Source organism: Copadichromis virginalis, linkage group LG14 (genome assembly GCF_057382275.1).
Source record: "Copadichromis virginalis isolate Kocher_CV1m ecotype Utaka linkage group LG14, C_Virginalis_male_GT1.1, whole genome shotgun sequence".
Classification (NCBI taxonomy): domain Eukaryota; kingdom Metazoa; phylum Chordata; class Actinopteri; order Cichliformes; family Cichlidae; genus Copadichromis; species Copadichromis virginalis.
Genome location: NC_140631.1, coordinates 41,288,830 through 41,309,339, shown reverse-complemented (window position 1 = coordinate 41,309,339; position 20,510 = coordinate 41,288,830). Strand labels below are relative to the sequence as shown.

The window sequence follows — 20,510 nt, the reverse complement described above, 5'->3', positions numbered from 1 at the left end:
AGCTCAGAGGAGTTACATAAAAAAATAATGCTGTTGGTAATTTTAAGATCAGACAACTGATCTTATTTGAGAACTTTAAACTGAAAGCTGGAAAGTGTAAGAGGAATAGTAACTATTAGACTAGAGGGAAGAAGCTCAAATGTAAGAATCTGGAGCCTCAGTAAACATGTAGGTGAAGGGAACAGAGGGGATTTAGATGTGTTGGGCAGGTGTGGTGTTAATGAGATAAATGCTGAAGAACAAATAGTAGCAAATTTTGCAAAAAGAAGAATAAGAATGGAAATGACTGTGGCGAACCCATGGTTCAAGAAAGGGCAGGAACGTAACGTAAAATAGAAGTGGAGGAAGGTGCACAGGTTGAATATGATGGAGGTGCAATCTGAAAGAAATAGGAGACGGTTCTTCAGGAAATGCAGAAGATTTGTAAGGAGGAAGTGAGGGCAGCTACAGCAGGGTCCAGTTGGTCCAGATGAACTACCTGCTGATGAACTTTTTAACCAGCTTGTTTAACACAATCCAGGAGAGTGAGAGGATACCGGAGGAACTGAGAAGTGCAATGGTACCGAGTTTCAAGAACAAAGGTGATGTGCAGTGCTGCAGTAAAACTGATGAGAGAACTGTTGGAACTAGGTTAACCCACGAGGTCTTTTAGGTCAAACTAACCTACTTCTTCAACCGTTCACGCAATCGCAAAATTCAAATGACTCCTGAAAGCCGCAACTGTGCGTTTCAGTGGGCACTGAGCTACCAGAACTTTTCCTGTAATTTTGCACAGAAAAACATAATGTACTATTGAAATTACACTTCTTTATCTTATATTAAGATATCTCAGGGATTAAAGGTGTAGTAAAATTTCTTTATACTCAAAATTCACTTGGTGGACCCACTTAATATCAAAGTGTTCTACATGTAAAATGACTTTGAATGACTTTGACATTCCTGATTTATAGAGTTGAAGCAGAGTGTCTGTGTGGAACAGAAACACAGACTATAGATAACTAAAGTCAAAATCAACGTTCAACATAAGATGTGTGTGTTTGTGCGTACACGTCAGGGCTGTTGCTAGGAACTTGAAACATTGGGAAATTAGCCCAGCCCTGAAATCTTTTGGATTTTTGCTCAGTAACAGCACCTTTTAAAAGTTATTTACTACATTTGATTTAAGTATTTAAGTAGAAGATTTTAAGTATTAAAATCACATTGCTGATGAAGCAGTCATGTGAGATTTTATGTTGACATTGTTCAGGTTTTTTTTGCAGCTCTGGTCTCATAGATTCTGCTTCTGTTGTGCAATTATGACTCCTTTTAAAATGCATTACCTCTGTCTGGTGTTTTGGATGCTCACGTGTTCTTCACTTTTCCTGCTCTTTTAGTGTCCAATTAATCTACTGTACCTTCCATCTCATTTCCTCTCTCTGCTTCTTCCCTCTCCTGTCCTGGTTGTAAAAAGAATACAGTTCTAATCAAAGAATCCAAATATGTATTTTTTGATGTAAAGATTAGACATTTAACACATTATTTAGCCATTTATTTTAAACACTGGGTCAACTAAATTTGCATTTGAACACATTAACAAATATAAGATTGCATTATGATTGTCAGTTGATCAGACAGAGACAGTAGTGTTTCAGGTGTTACTTCACCTAGTGAAAAACTGATGCCTGAATACGGTTGCCCTTTACTAAACAAATCTTTTACCACTTCTGGGTCTATTCAAAACACAGAGCTAAAGACATGCCTGCACATCACTTTAGTTCCACTCTGCTGCCATCAGAGGGCAGCTTAGACTTGTAGTGATGTAGCCATGTCTGCAGCTTGTTACCACTGGAGGTTAATTAGAACAGATCACATCATTTATAAAACTAGGCTGTAAAGAAATATAATTTTCTCAAAGGACTAGAAAAGAAAACAATATGTGTGCACTATTGTTAAGCTTCTTCTTGTATTTAAAACAATCTTATTCCTATAAAGCCAAAATTACCAATTCAAGACCATCCAGTCATTTCGATAGTTTGTAATTTATTAATGATTATTACTTTGAGTAATTCTTTTTCTCTGGTATCTGAAGATTATGAACAACATAGCCAAACACCTACTCTATACCTTGCTAGTTTTTTCTTTCTTTTGCTACATTCGAGTCAACCTCTGAATGCCACTGTTCTTTGCCCCAACTTGCACTTGCTGAACTGGTTTCATGATGTTACAGTTTGATAGCAGCTTGGAGGAAAGAGAGCTGTCTGAGAAGTGTCTCTCCTGCTTTATGTTTTTGGCAATTATGGATCTAACTTTTTATTATCTGTGTTAATAAACTTTTAATAATTCAGTCAGATCATCGTAAAAGTCACTTTTGAAGCAGCTGTGTGTAGGATACAATGATCTGCTGGTGTGATGGATCCTGAAAGGAATAACCCAAGTAAGTCCTAATTATTAAATGTTTATTTTTCTTTTATAATTTGTTGTCATTTTAAAAACAATCTTCAGCTTCAGTGTTGATTTTGCAGCAACTCACTCTCTCACTTCTTTTTTTTTTTTTTTAATGTTAGGTGCATGCTCCAACAGGAAAAGGTAGTTTAAATCACAGTAACATCTGTTTTCATCGTTTCTCATCATATGAAATTGAAAACAACTACAAAAAATATATATATTCTTGCTCTCCTTAAAGTTTGCAGCAGCAGAGACCTGAGGTTGGTGAATTTCGCTGCACAGAAAAGAGTCATCCTAAAGATGGACAAAACTCTGCAGATGAAAAGTAAAGACTGAAAAGTTATGCTTTCTGTTGTTGAGGCTGCACCAAGGCTTATTGTTGTTTCACTGACTGTTTCCCAAGTCTGCTCATCCGTGACATTCAGAGGTTTTTACAGAACTCCTTATGCCTGAACAGCCATGCAAGTGTATTTGGCAGTACACCCTTTAGGAGAAATTCTTGGGAGTCAGTTTAGCTCAGTCGGTGCGCAGGCCATAACATCTCACATAGTCCTTTGCTGCATGTCCTCCCCTTCTCTCTGTCGTCACTTTTCTGTCTGTCTGCTCTTATATCAAATAAAGGCTAAAATGCTTCCCCAAAAAATAATTTAATAAAAATAAATAAATAAAAACATACCATAGGATGATTTTCTGTTCTGTTACCCTAATTCAATTAATTCAATTTTGGTCTATTCCTTGGAAACATACTGGACCACTTTCACAGATAAGTCTACTCAGACTAACAACTGACATCCTATCCTTTTAATTCATTCTCTTTTATTATTTCAGGGTCTATCAGGAGAGTCCAAAGTCTCCTCAACCTCAACCCAGTTGTGTTTCCATGAAGAGCAACTGGTCAAAGTCTGAACCTCTTAGATTCAAAGATGGACAATCTTCTTCAGGAAAGACGTGAGATGTTGTTGAGATATAAGTGTTAAAGTTTGCACTGTTAGATTTTTATTTTTTTGAGTTTCTGATGCTCTTTCTTTTGATCTCAGTAGTCATCAGGAGAAAGCAAAGTGCTCTGATCCCAGCTCTGTGTCCATGAAGAGCAACTGGTCAAAGTCTGAACCTCTTAGATTCAAAGATGGACAGTCTGGTTCAGAAAACATGTAAGACTTGACTAACTGAAAAAAAAGATTAGATTTGGTTGGTTTAATAGTTATTAGAGAAGCCATGGGAACATTGAAAAGTGTTTGTCATAGATGTCATCCTGATTTTATTTCCTGTCACTTCCATCTTTATTTTTTAAATTCCTCTTCTCTCTTCACACTTTTGGCAGTTTCACTAGCTTTGTTAGCCTTTTTAGAATTGTCTCTATGCATGCAGGTGATAGTTAAGATGATGAGATCTGTGATGAGGTCTTTGAAATATAATCAGTGCAAGCATGACTTAATGCTTTATTTCTATAGGCAGTGTGTGCATAATCTATAACAACACATTATGGATAATATTTTTCTTTGCAGAGATCTTGGGGACAAGTGTGAATCTGACAGTTTCTCATGTGGTCATAAAACTCCAAAGGACATGGATTCCATATTTATAGTATGTGATTGTTGAAAACCTTTTACCACTTTTAAAATCAATTAAAATATCTTGCATTTTCATGATCCATGCAGTGCTATTCAGACTAGTGTTCACAAGTCATACAACTGATTGTGGTTCTATTCTTATCTGTTCATTCCGATACAGTTACTTGAGGAGAATATAGCAGGATTTGTGAAGACTGAACTGAAGAGGATCCAGAGGATTTTGAGCCAAGATGACTCTGAATATTTAGAGACTGGGAGTGAGGTTGAGGAGATGGGAGACATTAAGAAAAAAAAACAGTTGAGAAGCAGCAGAACAGCTTTTCTTGAAATCACGCTGCATTTTCTGAGAAGAATGAATCAGGAGGAACTAGCTGAGTCACTTCAGAGCAGTAAGACAACGCCGAGAAACAGTTGTTGAGAAAAAATATCAAAAGGTTATACTAATGATACCATCCAGACTAGTATTCTGACAAGCACATATTTTTTGTTAAAATAGAATAGAATAGAATTCAACTTTATTGTCATGGCACATGTCACAAGTACAAGGCAACGAAATGCAGTTTGCATCCATCCAGAAGTGCTTTAGCCATGATATAGATATATTACAAAATATATATGAGCAATAATATAGGTATATAGATATATTACAGAAATGGGTCTGTTATAGGTATGAGGGTACAAAAATGGGTCTATTATGGGTATGTTACAATGTACACGGTATGAAGGTCTGTTATGAATATGCTATAAGTATGTACAGGCTGTAGTGGGTATACAAGCTTTGTACAGGCTATGAACAGGATATAAATATGAAACTATACAGAAATATGCAAGTTATAAACAGTTGTGAACAGTTGTAGAATTATAATTATCATATTGTACAGAATGATTGTTTGTACAGAATTATACAGTAGTGCCGTTAAGATAAGTGAAATATGTGGCTACTTTTTACAGAGGCTATATAAAGTGCTAGTGGTTGTATGTATGTTCAGTCCATGTGTTAACGTGGGTCAGATGTCAGGAGGCAGAGTTCAGGAGTCTGACAGCTGTGGGGAAGAAGCTGTTCCAGTGCCTGGTGGTCTTAGTCCGGAGGCTCCTGTAGCGCCTCCCAGAGGGCAGGAGGGTGAAGAGTCCATGTGATGGGTGACTGGGGTCTCTGATGATTTTCCCAGCCCTTTTCAGACACCGCTTCCTGTAGATGTCATTTATGGCAGGAAGTGGTGCTCCGGCGATGCGCTGGGCAGTTTTCACGACCCTCTGCGATGCCTTCCGGTCCGAGGCAGAGCAGTTCCCGTACCAGACTGTTATACAGTTGGTCAGGATGCTCTCGATGGTGCAACGATAGAAGTTCACCAGGATGTCTGAGGACAGGTGGTTCTTCCTCAGAGTCCTCAAGAAGAAGAGGCGCTGGTGAGCCTTCTTGACCAGCTTGGAGCAGTTGGTCGTCCAGGTGAGATCCTCGGAGATGTGGACTCCCAGGAACTTGAAGCTGCTCACACGCTCCACAGCCGTCCCCTTAATGTGGATGGGTGGATGTGGGTCAGCATTCCTCCTGTAGTCCACGATGAGCTCCTTGGTCTTCTCGGTGTTAAGCAGCAGGTTGTTTCTGTCGCACCACTCAGCCAGACGATCCACCTCCTCCTTGTAGGCGGCCTCATCGTTGTCACTGATGAGGCCAATCACCGTGGTGTCATCTGCAAACTTAATGATGGTGTTGGAACCATCAGCAGGTCTGCAGTCGTGGGTGAAGAGGGAGTAGAGGAAAGGGCTCATCACACAGCCTTGTGGTACACCGGTGTTCATTGTGATGGTAGATGAACAGTGGTTATCCAGCCGGACATGTTGGGGGCGGTTGGTCAGGAAGTCCAGTAACCATTTGCAGATGAGGGAACTGATGCCCAGGTCTGTCAGTTTCCTGATGAGTTGTGAGGGGAGGATTGTATTGAATGCTGAACTGAAGTCTATAAACAGCATTCTGGTGTAGGTGTTGTTGTTGTCCAGGTGTGAGAGGACAGAGTGCAGTGCGATGGAGACTGCATCCTCTGTGCTCCTGTTCTGACGGTATGCAAATTGGTGGGGGTCCAGGGTGGGGGGAGACAGGATTTGAAGTGTGCTAGGACCAGCTGCTCTAAGCACTTTGTGATGATGGGGGTGAGTGCTACTGGGCGGTAGTCATTGAGGCTAGATGGGTTGGAGTTTTGGGTATCGGGACGATGGAGGTGGATTTGAAGCAGACCGGTACCACAGCGTGGGCCAAGGACAGATTGAATATGTGTGTCAGCACTCCTGCAAGCTCCCCAGAACACGCTCTGAGAACACGCCCGGGGATGCCATCAGGACCTGCAGCCTTTTGGACATTAATCCTGCTCAGCACCGCTCCTAGATCGGTGGGGGAAAGAGTCAGTGGGTGGTGGTCCGGCGTCACGTCTGCTTTGGTCGTAGTTGTGGGGTTCCCTCGCTTAAAACGAGCATAAAAGTTGTTGAGCTCATTGAGGAAGGAGACATCAGAGGATGCGCGGGAGTGTTTGGTGGTCCTGTAGTCTTTAATGGTCTGGAGTCCTTGCCACATGCGTTGGGGGTTGGAGTTGGAGAAGTGTTCTTCTACCTCTTCTAGGCTTTTAATAACTTGCATAATGAAATGTCAAGCATAAACACTGACTTGAATATTGTTTACATGTTTATATGAAGTATTTTAGTGTCTTTTACTATGGATCCATGCAGTTGGAATAAATGCAAAATGTCATTATCTTGCTTAAATAACCACGATTTACGGAAAAGTCTGGATAGCAGTAGAATTATTATAAATCTGTAAGTATTTATGGTGTTAGTTATCCATGCCTTGTACACAAATATATAATGAATATAAATGATGGCTGTAATGCAGATCAGAGAATTTAAGCAATTCAAAATCATATTAACAAATAAAAGCCCAGACCCATTTTTACAGTCAGGAAAACTATGGGGGATTCAATTCTGAAACTTTAACAGAAACTTACCTCATTTTCCCATAAGAACCCCCAGTGACACCTCTGTCCCCGTTTGTCCTTATGGGTTAAACATGTGTTGTTGTATTTAAATGACTTGCTAATTCACCTTTACATTTACATTCTGTTCTTATTTACATTTTACTTGACATTCAATTTTTTTTAAAAATGGGTTTGTACAAATTTTGGCAAAAACACTCATTATTATTTCTTTTGATTGTTGATTCAGAAACCTACACCATCAACTGCCAGCGGAAACTCAAATGTAATCTCAAGAAGAAGTTCCAGGTTGTGTTTGAGGGAGTTGCTAAAGCTGGAAATCCAACGCTCCTCAATGAGATCTACACAGAGCTCTACATCACAGAGGGAGAGACTGGAAAGATTAATAATGAACATGAGATCAGACAAATTGAAGCAGTATTTAGGAAAAGAGACAAAATAGAAACAACAATCAGATGTGAAGACATCTTTAAACTCTCACCTACAAGAGATGAACCAATCAGAATCGTGCTGACGAAGGGAGTGGCAGGCATTGGGAAAACAGTCTTAACACAGAAATACACTCTTGACTGGGCTGAAGACAAAGCCAATCAGGACATTCAGTTTATATTTCCATTTACTTTCAGAGAGCTGAATGTGCTGAAAGAGAAAAAGTTCAGCTTGAAGAAACTTCTTCGTCACTTCTTTTCTGAAACAAAAGGAGAAACCTACAACTATGACAAGCCCCAAGTTGTGTTCATCTTTGATGGTCTGGATGAGTGCCGCCTTCCTCTGGACTTCAAGCACAATAAAACATTGAGTGATGTAACAAAGTCAACTTCACTGGATGTGCTGCTGACTAACCTTATCAGTGGTAAACTCCTTCCCTCCGCTCGCCTCTGGATAACCACACGACCTGCAGCAGCCAATCAGATACCTGCTGAATGTGTCCACATGCTGACAGAGGTCAGAGGATTTACTAATTCACAGAAGGAAGCATACTTTCAAAAGAGATTTAAAGATAAAATGCAGGGCAGTATTGTCCTCCAAAACATCAAGAGATCACGAAGCCTCCACATCATGTGCCACATCCCAGTCTTCTGTTGGATCACTGCTACGGTTCTGGAAGATGTGCTGATAACCAGAGAGGGAGGACAGCTGCCCAAGACCCTGACTGAGATGTACATCCACTTCTTGGTAGTTCAGGCAAAACTAAAGAACATAAAGTATGACGGAGGAGCTGAGACAGATCCACACTGGAGTCCAGAAACCATAAAGATGACAGAGTCTCTGGGAAAACTGGCTTTTGACCAGCTTCAGAAAGGAAACCTGATCTTCTATGAATCAGACCTGACAGAGTGTGGCATCGATATCAGAGCAGCCTCGGTGTACTCAGGAGTTTTCACACAGATCTTCAAAGAGGAGAGAGGACTGTACCAGGAAAAGGTGTTCTGCTTTGTCCATCTGAGCGTTCAGGAGTTTCTGGCTGCTCTTCACGTCCATCTGACCTTCATCAATTCTGGGGTCAATCTGCTGTCTGATGTACAGTCTAAATCCAAATGGTCTGGACTATTAAACAAGGACAACACATATGCAAAGTTTTACCAGAGTGCTGTGGACAAAGCCTTGCAGAGTCCGAATGGACATCTAGATCTCTTCCTCCGCTTCCTCTTGGGTCTCTCGCTGGAAACCAACCAGGCACTCCTAGCAGGCTCTGCTATGCCAGCACAGCAAGGAAGTTGCTCAAAAGTGAACCAGAAAACAAATCAGTACATCAAGAAAATAATCAGAAAAAAAATCTCTCCAGAGAGAAGCATCAATCTGTTCCACTGTCTGAATGAACTGCATGACAGTTCTCTAGTGGAAGAAATTCAGCAATCACTGAGGTCAAGAAGTCTCTCCTCAAACCAACTATCACGTGCTCATTGGTCAGCACTGATCTTCATCTTACTGTCATCAGAAGAAGATTTGGATGTGTTTGACCTAAAGAAATACTCTGCATCAGAGGAAGCTCTTCAAAGGCTGCTGCCAGTGGTCAAAACCTCCAGCACAGCTCTGTAGGTTGATGTTATATATAACAAAAAATTCCCCTCTCACCCCTGCGGAGCAGTCTTTGTCCTTCAAGCTTGGGTCCTCTGCCAGAGGCCTGGGAGCTTGAGGGTCCTGCGCAGTATCTTAGCTGTTCTTAGGACTGCTCTCTTCTGGACAGAGATCTGGAATGTTGTTCCTGGGATCTGCTGGAGCCACTCGGCTATCTTGGGGGTCATTGCACCATTGGCATACATAGAACACCATCACCATTAGTTATGGCGTGCATGCCCTGCCTGCTAGCATCTTGCGCCCTGCTGTTATGTGCTGGATTGTCTCAGGGGCATCTTTACACAGCCTGCACCCGGGGTCTTGCCTGGTGTGGTAGACTCCAGTCTCTATGGATCTTGTACTTAGAGCTTGTTACTGTGCTGCCATGATTAGTGCCTCTGTGCTGTCTTTTAGTCTAGCTCTGTCCAGCCATTGGTAGGATTTCTGGATGCCAGCCACTTGGTGCAATGACCCCCAAGCAAGGCGAGTGGTTCCAGCAGATCCCAGAAACAACATCTGAGATCTCTGTCCAGAAGAACGTAGTCCTAGGAACAACTAAGATACTGCACAGGACCCTCAAGCTTCCGGGCCTCTGGTAGAGGGCCTGAGTTTGAAGGATAAAGACCGCCACCGCAGGGAAAGAGGCGAGTTTTGTTTTTTGTTTTTTTTAATGAATGACAAAATAAAACTTGAATCTACTTATATGACTTCTGTCTTTTCCCCACTGGTACTTATTTCAGGCTGAGCGGCTGTAAGCTGACAGAGAAAAGCTGTTCATTTTTGGCAACAGTTTTTAACTCCCAGTCATGTAATTTGACTAAGCTAAACCTGAGTAACAACAACCTGTAAGATCCAGGGGTGATTTCACTCTGTGCTGGACTGCGGAGTCCATACTGTCAAGTGAAAACTCTGAGGTTTGATAAAGTTTGCGTGTGCTTATGTGTTTCTTGTAAGATTTTGTGTTATGTGAAGACATACATTTGTTATGAATTTGCACTCTATGCAGTTCTAATTTTGGTGTTTTAAAACTGTTTACAACCTACATGTAGTTTATTAAGGCACTAAAGATCTCGGATAAACTTATGAAATGTCTGAAATAAAAACAAATGTGTTTCTTTTAACATTTAGGTTGGAACAAACCAGTCTCACAGAGGCATGCTGCGAGGATCTCTCATCAGTCCTCAGCACCCAGTCCTCCAGTCTGATAAACCTGTCCCTGAATTATAACAAGCTGGAGGATTCTGGAGTGAAGCTGCTTTCTGTTGGCTTGGGCAGTCTACAGTGTAAACTCGAAGTTCTCAGGTTTGATTAATGAAGAAAGTTTTAGTCATATTACTGTCTAGGTTATAAAGAAAGTTTATCATGAATATGGTAGTTCATGCCACAGCCATATATACAAAAATATGTTAAAAGGCGTATGCCATCATTGGGAAATACATACATATATTCCTGCAGCTTGACAGTGGGCATTACTTGAGAAAATTAAATTATGAACATGTAACTCTGCCCATTGTTTCAGCATAATGAAAAAATATCCATGCATCTGTCATAGACACAACAGAATAAGCAGAGATACCCAGAGCTCACCTCCTCCAGCTCAAGCCAGCCAAGAAACATAATCTCCCTAGTGTGTTCTGGGTCTGCACCAGGGTTTCCTTCCATGCTCCCCCTCAAATGTCTTCTTTAAGTTTAGAAGACTCTAGGCTGTCCTCTGAACTCAACCTGAATGACCTAAAAGAATGAGGTCTGTGATCAACCAAAGCTCTTAGCCATATCCCCAAGATATGGTATAGTGGTTTGTTGCACTGTGGATTGGGTGGTGGTCAGGGCCATCTGCCAAGACTGTTTAGACTAGTAGATACTTAAGAAAACATTATTAAGAAAATACCAGCATGATAAATGTTTAATGGTTGTGTTAGGCAAAGCACATATAAAAGATATGATTCTTTCAAACAGCCAGCAGGGAGCAACTTCTCTGATATAAAAAAAAGAGAAGTCTGAGAAAGTAAGTTTAAAAAAAGCAAGTAAAACTTTATTTATATGGCACCTTTAAAGATAAAAGATCACAAAGTGCTTCACACAGGGATAACAAAGTATAAAACAAAACAGACAACATGTGTTTTTAGTTATTTAGAAGCTACTGAGTCCAGAGATTTTAAGCTCAGTGGGAGAGAGTTCCACAGTCTCCCTTAGTTCTCAGCCTTGTATGATGAATGACAAGTAGACCATGATTACATGACCTAAGAGACCTGCTAGGAACATGAGGCTGTAGAAGTTCAATGATGTAGGCAGGTGCTTGACCATGAAGAGCTCTATAAGTCAGTACCAGAATCTTGAAGTGGACTCTAAATTCAATGGGGAGCCAGTGCAGCTGTATTAGCAATGGTGTCAGATGTAAATACTTAGATGTTTTGGTCACAAGTCTTGCTGCGGCATTTTGAACAATCTGTAGATGCTCCAAGGAGTTTTTGTTTAAACATGTAAACAGTGAATTACAGTAGTCCAGTCTTGATAAAATGAAAGCATGAATGATAATCTCCAGTTCAGTGTGAGATACAATAGGGCTTAGTTTAGAAATGTTTCTTAAGTGATAAAAGCAGGACCGAACCAAAGATTTGACATGAACATCCAAGTGAGGTCAAAGATTACCCCTAGGTTCCTGTTAGACAATTTCAGAAATGTTGCAAGGGGACCAAGAGCATTCATTATCTTAGGTACGTGTCTATCAGGGGCATACAAGGACTTCAGTCTTTCCTGGAATCTAAGCACTCATTAAAAATCTGTAGCTTAGAAACATCTTGAGACTTAAAAGAAATGAATAACTGGATATCATCTGCGTAGCAGTGGTAGCAAATGTCCTCAAAGGGGCTCAAAACATGCTGGAGGGGAAGTAGATATATTAAGAACTATAGAAAATAGAAAATGCTCCCACTGCTCACTTTCTCGCTTCAGCGAACACTTTGTGAAGAGTTTATGGTCTCAATTCCTGGAAGCTAAGACCAAGTACAAAACCATAAGTGAACCACTTATTTTGGCTGAAAAAAAAAAAAAAGAAATTAAACAATGTCCAAGATACTAGAGACCGGTGGCTGTGGCTCAGGTGGTAGAGCAGATCAGCTACTGATTAGAAGGTTGGTGGTTTGATTCTTGGCTTCCCTAGTCTGCATGCCAAATATCCTTGGGCACGATACTAACCCCAAGTTGCTCTCTGATGTGTTCATTGGAGTGCGAATGTTTATTAGTTTGCACTTGAGTTTAGAAGTGCTGGGGTGAATGAGGCATGTTGTATACAGTGCTTTGAGTAGAAAAGCGCTATATAAGAATCAGTTCATTTACCAGTCCAAGATACAAAATAAAAATCTCCAGGCAAAGCAACACACATGGGGAAACAGGAAGGCAAGGACAACAGCATTAAAGGATAAATGGAAAACACAGAAAATCTATACTAGGGGACACTTAGGGAAACAGGTTGGGAACAAGGAACACCTGAAACTAATTAAGGGTAACAAGACTGGGGAATAGGGGAACTGGCAACATGACATGGACAAACCGCTACCAAAATAAAATAGGCACTCACAACCTAAACATAGAGATAAGACTATAACAGACTACTCTGATTAATGGGGAGGCTTGTGCCAGGAAGGGCATCCGGCATAATTTATTATGTGTGCAGGAGACCATTTGGAAGGGAAGCAAGGCCAGGAGTTGTTGTGCCATGGTGTAGATGGGAGGAGAAATGGAGTAGGAGTAAGTATTGCTTGCTTTGCTTGTCCTGTCAGAACACTAATGAAAATGAATATATCACAGTGACACCTGAGCTGGGAGCCATGAGAGAGATGGTTTGGACATGTACAGAGGAGGGATAGTGGATATAGTGGGGGGGAAAAGAGGAAGGAAAGAGGAAAAGATGAAGACCACAGTAAAATTCATGGTTGTAGTAAAGGAGAACATGCAGAGGGATGGTATGACAGGGGATCATGTTGGGATGAGGTGAGGTAGATGGAGCTCATCTGCTGTGGTGACCTTTGAATGGAGCAGCTGAAAGGAAAATGATTTTATATTAACATATATAATATTGGGGGGTTTTCTTCCTTCTCTTTTAAACATTCAGGTTGGTTGCCTGTGATCTATCAACAGTAAGCTGTGGCATTTTGACTTCAGTGCTCAACTTTCAGTCCTCCAGGCTAACAGAGCTGGACATGAGTTTCAACTGTCTGCAAGATTCAGGAGTCAAGCAACTCTGTGTTGGCTTACAGAGTCCATACTGTAGACTAAAAACTCTCAGGTCAGTGGGGTAACTGCAATATTGCATAGGCCTGTTGATTGCTCTCTCATTTGTAATGTCTCCAGTTTTCATTTGTTCAATATTATCTGTTAGAATTCTCAGTTCAGTTGAATTCAGTTTATATAGTGCCTAATCACAACAGCAGTACCTTAAAACACTTTGTATTTTAAGGCAAAGACTCACAATAATATATCAAATGTGCTTTTTTTCAGCCTTAGCTACTGTGGTCTGTCAGAGAAAAGCTGTGGATATCTGGCTTCAGCTGTCAGAGTCTGTCATCTGACAGTTCTTGATTTAAGTAGCAATGACCTGCTGGATTCAGGAGTGGTGATGCTCTCTGCTGGACTACGAAATCCTTACTGTAAACTGAAGGCACTCAGGTCAGATCTCTTAAACTGAACACCTTGGCTGTGTTCTTAGTATTAGACTTTTTTTTGTTTTGTTTTGTTTTTAGCTGGCTGAAACTGGTGGATTGCCTGAACTAGGTCTTCAAAATCTGTCTTCATCAGTATTGACGTGGTACTCATCCACCTCATTCTATAGTAGTCTGTCAGTCTTACTCTTAAATCTATAAACTTGAATAACTTGAAAGTATTCACTTAGGTACTTGACTTACTCCCAAACCAACAGAGTACCAGATCTGACCTTTATTTCCACTGACACCCGACTGAAAGTAAAGCCTGGCTGAATACAGTACCATGACACTTTCCTCATTAATGGTGGTGGCCATAACATTCTGTAACAAGAAAACAATTTACTGTCTGGGATCTACTAAAGTTTATAGTACTTCAATCAAAGCATAAATTATAATTTTTTTCAGTGTTTAATCTGACAAATTTAGAACTTTGCATTTACAAATACTGACTTTATATAAAAATGTACATAGCTGTTTTCAACTCAGTATTTTGAAGGCCCCATGTTAATGTTTTGACCATAACTAACTGTATTTTATTTATTTATTTTGGCAGGTGGCAGGTAATTTAGCCACACCCCTAACATGAACCCTTATCAGTATTCCAAGTGAAAAAAATGTACTCCTTGTACAGTATTTTTTGTTTGCTTGTTTGTTTTTGTACCAGGGTTTCAACATGTTCATTTTTACTGTCAAGTTGGATAATTTAGTTTGGTGATTGCTGTAACACGCACCAACCACCATACAGCCTCTTATGGCAAGGTCTCTCTGCAGAGGAGATATCGAACATAGTTCATTTGAGCTCAGCATCCCCAGGCTCCACTGGAATGCTGTCAAAGTTCTACCTGAGGTAGAAATTAAAGATCTCCATAACCATGTCCTCTGCCAAGTGCCAAGCCTACTGAGCATCTTCCCCTGCCACCCGATCCCTATCAAATGATTACCACCAGCTGGTGAATGCTAAAATTCAAATCTTCCCTTCACCTGAGTGTCCAAGGCAAACAGCCATAGATCTGATGGCATAATTGCAAAACTGATCATTTTGGAATAAGTTGGACCTGAGACCTAGGCCCCTGTCACAGTAACACTATCCTGGGCAGGGTATCATGGTCTAGAGTTGTAAAAATCTTTTCTATTCACGCCAGGCAACAACTCGATGAGAAGTAGTTTTTATTCCAGATGTGTTCAGGGTTCAGCTGTGTTGTTAAAAACTATATCAGCAGCTTATGAAATGAAAAAGTGGTTACAATTAACATGCACACTTTGCACCACTTTGTTTATTATCTTGATTTTTTTCATAAATGGTTGGATGGTCAGCTCTTTTCATAAAGGCTGGTCCCAGTATATACTATGCTGAAGGAAGCAATGAAGCTCCTTTAATTAGTATTTGGAACATCTGCCATCCAGATACTTCTGGGTGACGTCTATCAGTTAGGAACCTTGCTAACCAAAACAGACAATTGGAATGCACCGTAAAAGTAAGGCATAGGAGATAAAGAAAATCAGGAATTCAGACATCTAAACAGTAGGCAATTATGGGAAATCAGTGCAACATGTTGGGGCCTTTTTTGTGTCCTTTTTGCCAAATACAGTATAACATAACATTTTCCCTTTGTGTGTGCGTTTACAGTCTGTCGGGCTGTCAGATAACAGAAAAAGGATGTCCTTCTTTGGCCTCAGCCCTGACATCCAACCCCATCCATCTGCAAGAACTGGACCTGAACTACAATCATCTTGGTGACTTTGGCGCAATGCTTCTTACTGCTAAACTGGAGGATCCCCAATGCAGACTGGAAACACTCAGGTATGGAGAGCCTTGCTTTAATCCAGAGATATATAAAGAAGCACCAGGAAAGAATTTTTGATAACTGTGAAACCAGACAAATTCATGGTTCATCCCATAGAAGAAAAATTGAAAAACACTGAGGCTGCCATTCCCACCAGTCGAAAATAGTTATGTCTTTATGGTTCATTGTGCTTATTAATGAAATGAAATGAAAATTTGCATTTTTCACATGTTGAAGCAGTGGTGCATCCATGATAACCAGTTTTATCTGTTAGTTGTTTTGATGATCAACCTGATGCTAATTTATATTCCTGTAGATTTAACGCTGTTGATTAATCAATACTGCATTTATTTGCTAACAGCTTGTTTCTGTAGTTGCTTGTGGTTTAGAAAAGCACTGTTGCCTCACAGCAAGAAGGTCCTGGGTTTGTACTCCACCATTGGCTGGTCCCTTTCTGTGTTTGCATGTTCTCTCCGTGTCTGTGTGGGTTCTGTTTGGGTACTCTTTGGATTGTGTGACTCTCTCCCACAGTCCAAAGACATGCAATTAGTGGGGTTTGATTAATTGGTAACTCTAAATCGCCCATAGATGCGAATGTGAGCGCGAATGGTTGTCTGTCTCTCTGTGTTGGCCCTGCGTCAGATTCCTTTTCCATATGGGACAGACTAAAACCCCCACATGACCCTGATAAGGATAAATGGAAGAGAATGGATGGATGGAAGCATGTTGGTCTGATATTGTTTGCTTTTTTTTTTATCTCAGGCTGGACCACAGTGGAGCACAGAGGTTAAAAACAGATCTTAGAAAGTGTAAGTAATTAATTAGTGAAAACCTTTTTTTTAATTGGAAAGTTTCCTGCTCAGAAAGTGTCATTATTTTGTCAAACCTTATCTTTGTAATATATTGTTACAAGCATGTTGTTGGTAATGACTGAGAGAATAGGCATATTGTACAAATGTGCATACTTTATACCTGAGTATCAGTGTCATGAAAACAAAGCTGCCTTGATTTGATGAAGCTAAGCTTGTAAGTTACAGCGGTTTAACTGCTTACATGTTAGCTTTTACTGTAGAAAGTAACCCAGACAGCACCCTCATTCGCCATGATGATGGGATTACAGAGGAACGTAGTCAGTAAATCATGTTCTATCTAAGGGTGCCTTTAAAAAAATCGATGTCCTGATTTAAATTAATTTTAGTTAGAATAACGTGATATCGATTCATTAAATCCAGAAATCGATTTTTAAATATAAATGTATTTTGCCAGAAACACCAGAATCTCAGCTCAAAGTTCACAAAATGATTTCAACAACCACCAAACAGCTAGAACGGTAACAATGAAAGAGCAGGTAAAAGGAAAACGATGTAAACACAAAGCATGACTTGTTCACCTGATGGCACGTATGCGGCCACACCGTTGGTGCTGAAAGCCAACAATCTCACAGATTCTGAAGCTGCAGGTTTCGTCACTCTCCGACCAAAATGTTGTGCTGTGCCTCTCATTTTATAGCTTTAGAGCACATACAGTAATGTAATGCAAAAAAGTAATCATTTAAAATATCAAGTCAAACTTTCAATGGTCAACAAAAGGGCTAAATAAATAACATAAAGTAATGTATCACTAAAAAAAATCACCAAAAACCCAACTGAGAAAAATAATAAATAAAAAGTTAAGCAGTAAAACAAAACAAAAAATTGACAACCTGGATTGAAGGTTTTGGTGCTTTAAAATATAACAAATGTAACAAAAATTCACAATTCAACCCTTAATCTCAAATTCACTAAAATCATATTAGCAAGTGCTAATTTAACAGCACACAAGCAAATAACAAAACTCACATTTCCAGAACACAAAAATATCTCCATACCTGCAAAATACAGAGAAACATGAGCTGTGCATGTTGTGCATCAGCTTTTCTTTTTAAACCTGCTGCTAGTAATCAGGCTAATTTGGCTTGCAAGCGCTACAGTTGTTATCCTCAAGATAAAAATCATTGAAAACTTAAGTTAGTGGTATTCAATTCAATTTTAAATCATGCTTTTTATTTGTTCTTGTTTCTAATGTCTCTGTAAAGCACTTTGAATCACCTTGTTGTTGAATTGTGCTATACAAATAAACTTGCCTTGCCTTGCCTTGCCTAGTGAACTCAGCCCTCTGCAAGACTCACAACAAACAAGTTGGATATTAAACAGAACAAAATGCAACAGTTGGGTCATTCTAATTACAACTAATGGCTTTAAAAGACTGTTATTAGCCCACATTTGGGAAAGGAGAGAAATGTTTCTTGTATAAAATAGGCTGATTCTATATCATCAGCCACAGTGTCTATGTTGTTGGCTGCTCGCTGTGCTCAAAATCACTGCAGTTAGAAAAATAGCTTTTTGTAGCAAGTGTGATTAACTAAATTTTGTTAAAGCTCCTTGTTTTATCAGTTTGTAATCTTTTCTTCAATCAGATGCCTGCTGTCTCACACTGGACAATAATACAGTCCACAAGAACCTTGCTCTGAAGCCAGACAAGAAGACTGTGTTGGGGTCAAAACAGCCAGTTTTACAGTCACGATGGGAATTCCTGCCTTTCACTCCAGATATATTTTATAACTGGGAACAGGCACTATGTACAGAAGGTCTCACTGGACGTTGTTACTGGGAGGTAAAGTGGAGAGGGATTGTTTCCATAGGTGTGACTTACAAGGGCATCCAGAGGAAAGGTGAGGATAAATCCTACTGGCTTGGGGGAAATGAGAGGTCCTGGATACTACTCTGCCATAGGGATAATTACTCCGTGTGGCACAATTATAGTCAAAAAGAGATACCATTTCGCCCCAGCAATAAAGGCTCTTGCTTTAGAATTGGAGTGTACATGGACTGGCCAGCTGGCATTCTGTCCTTCTTTGATGTCTCCACTGACACTCGGATCCACCTCCACACCTTTCACTGCAAGTTCACTGAGCCCCTCTACCCTGCACTTTGGTTCTGGTTTACAGTTGAAATGCACAAGTGCTCAGCAGCTTTGTGTGACCTGCAGGAATGGGAGTAACCAACTGTTTATGACAACTGTAGTTTAATCTATCTATTGATTGAACTTTGTACATATGTTAAGGTAAAAGGGAGCAGAATTTCCAGTAAATTATGCCATGTAAACACTACCAGCCATGCAAGAGTCTTGGCTAAGTAAAAGCAACAAAATAAGATTGTTGGCACATTTTTAGGTTTAAAGGAGGATCTAGTCTGCTCATATCCAGTTCCATATTTTTATACTTGGACTCCACTATACTAGCTTTGCATGAGTATTTTCGGACCATAAGGTGCACCGGATTATAAGGCGCATTAAGTGAAACAAAACGGTCAGATAAGTCAAACTTTACTCTTTATTTATAAATTTACTTGGGACAGTGCATGTTAATGAAAAAAAAAAGAAATTACATGAATGCAAACATACCAGATTATAGCCAAAGGCTAATTTCCATCTGTTGTCCAAAAAAAGTCAAATCATTCTTCTTGCTTCCTCCACTTCTGTACCATTGATTCATTAATGTTGAATTCTCAGGCAGCTGTTCTATTCCCATCTTGTTGCAGTATATGAATGACTAACCTCGTATTGTGGATGGATTATCTCAGTTGTTCTCCTGACTGAAGTTTGGTCCGTTTACAGCATCCTGCCATGCGATTGCATTTGTCTCTAACCATCGGGAACCCTCACGTTAACTTTTATCGAGTGGGAAAAAAGTTAGCGTTCATCCTCCAGCTTCACTGTGTTTATTATGCTAACATAGCTGTGTAGCTAGCGATCACGTAGCACATCATTATATAGCAGCTAGCCCAACTTCAGTAACCCTACAAACGTCACTGCTGCACTTTGAATCACCTTGTTGTTGAATTGTGCTATACAAATAAACTTGCCTTGCCTTGCCTTGCCTTGCTGTTTAGTTTTCTGTCTTTATGTTGGAAGTGATAGTAGAGCTGTACGTTTGAATTTGTTTCCGTAATCTCTCAGTCAGAACATGCTATATCATATTTAGGTGGAAACTAGCGAGCTAACTTCCTGCTAACTTCTAACTCTGTTAAATGTAATAAATCCTGTTTTCATGGATGCCTGGATGTTAAACTTAATTGTTACACCTGGTAAAGCAGCAATATTAGCACCACATCCTCATTTGGTGCCATTTACATTTTTAATTAATGAAAAAAAGGAAACATTCAGACAAACGTTTGTCATTTTGAAAATTACAATTGTTTTTTGTGTTTTGTTTTTTAATTAAAAACATTTGTGGATAATTTGGAAAAGTATTGGATTTTCTTTCCTTTAAATAGGATTTCATTTTAAAAAGGTGAACATCTGTGAGGGCATTAAGTAAAACTTTGGATTGTGCAGTCATTTTTGGAGTATTGGTGCATTTAGTAAAGCGTGGACATGTTTTAACCCTTTAAGTCATTTATGAGATCCCTCATTTATTTCTAGGTGCCACTATATTTAATCATAGACATGGATTTGTCAGTTTGCTTCTCCCACAACTTTTATATTTTTTTCCTTATTTTTGTTTTACACAGTTAGGACTATTAATGTGTGGGTGGTGCAAAGTTGTGTAAAATATATGTATGCTTTTAATGTACATTACATAATAATTCTGATTGTGATTGTAGGCTTTGATTCAATGTAATTTTCCACTTCTAATCACTGCAGTGGCATGTTTTGCATTAAACCATGGATAACAGACCCACAGTAGCAAGATTTGCTGTTTGAGGCAGAAATGTAAAGCTCAAGATGATAATGAAAACAATCGAATGGATGGGGGGGAGCGAAAGTCATAATGGCTTAAGAACACTTTGAATATCTGTCATATACAAAGGAAACTGTACATGAATGATAAACACCAATAGATCTATCCATCCATCCATTCTCTTCTGCTTTCCTCATCAGGGTCTAACAGATTCATTAAAAAAATATCCCTGTACACTCACCAGTCACTTTATTACAGGGGTAGGCAACTTC

General features: G+C 39.8%; 1 pseudogene across 1 annotated transcript; it reads left to right on the top strand.

Annotated features, from left to right (window-relative positions):
- Window positions 1–3,467: 3,467 nt before the first annotated feature.
- On the top strand, window positions 3,468–19,430 carry LOC146694685 (NACHT, LRR and PYD domains-containing protein 3-like; annotated as a pseudogene). The gene is made up of 11 exons (XR_014914928.1): window positions 3,468–3,575; window positions 3,930–4,008; window positions 4,156–4,384; window positions 7,206–9,012; window positions 9,775–9,948; window positions 10,163–10,336; window positions 13,146–13,319; window positions 13,532–13,699; window positions 15,362–15,535; window positions 16,281–16,327; window positions 17,974–19,430. The product of XR_014914928.1 is annotated as an NACHT, LRR and PYD domains-containing protein 3-like (transcript).
- The last annotated feature ends 1,080 nt before the right edge of the window (window positions 19,431–20,510 follow it).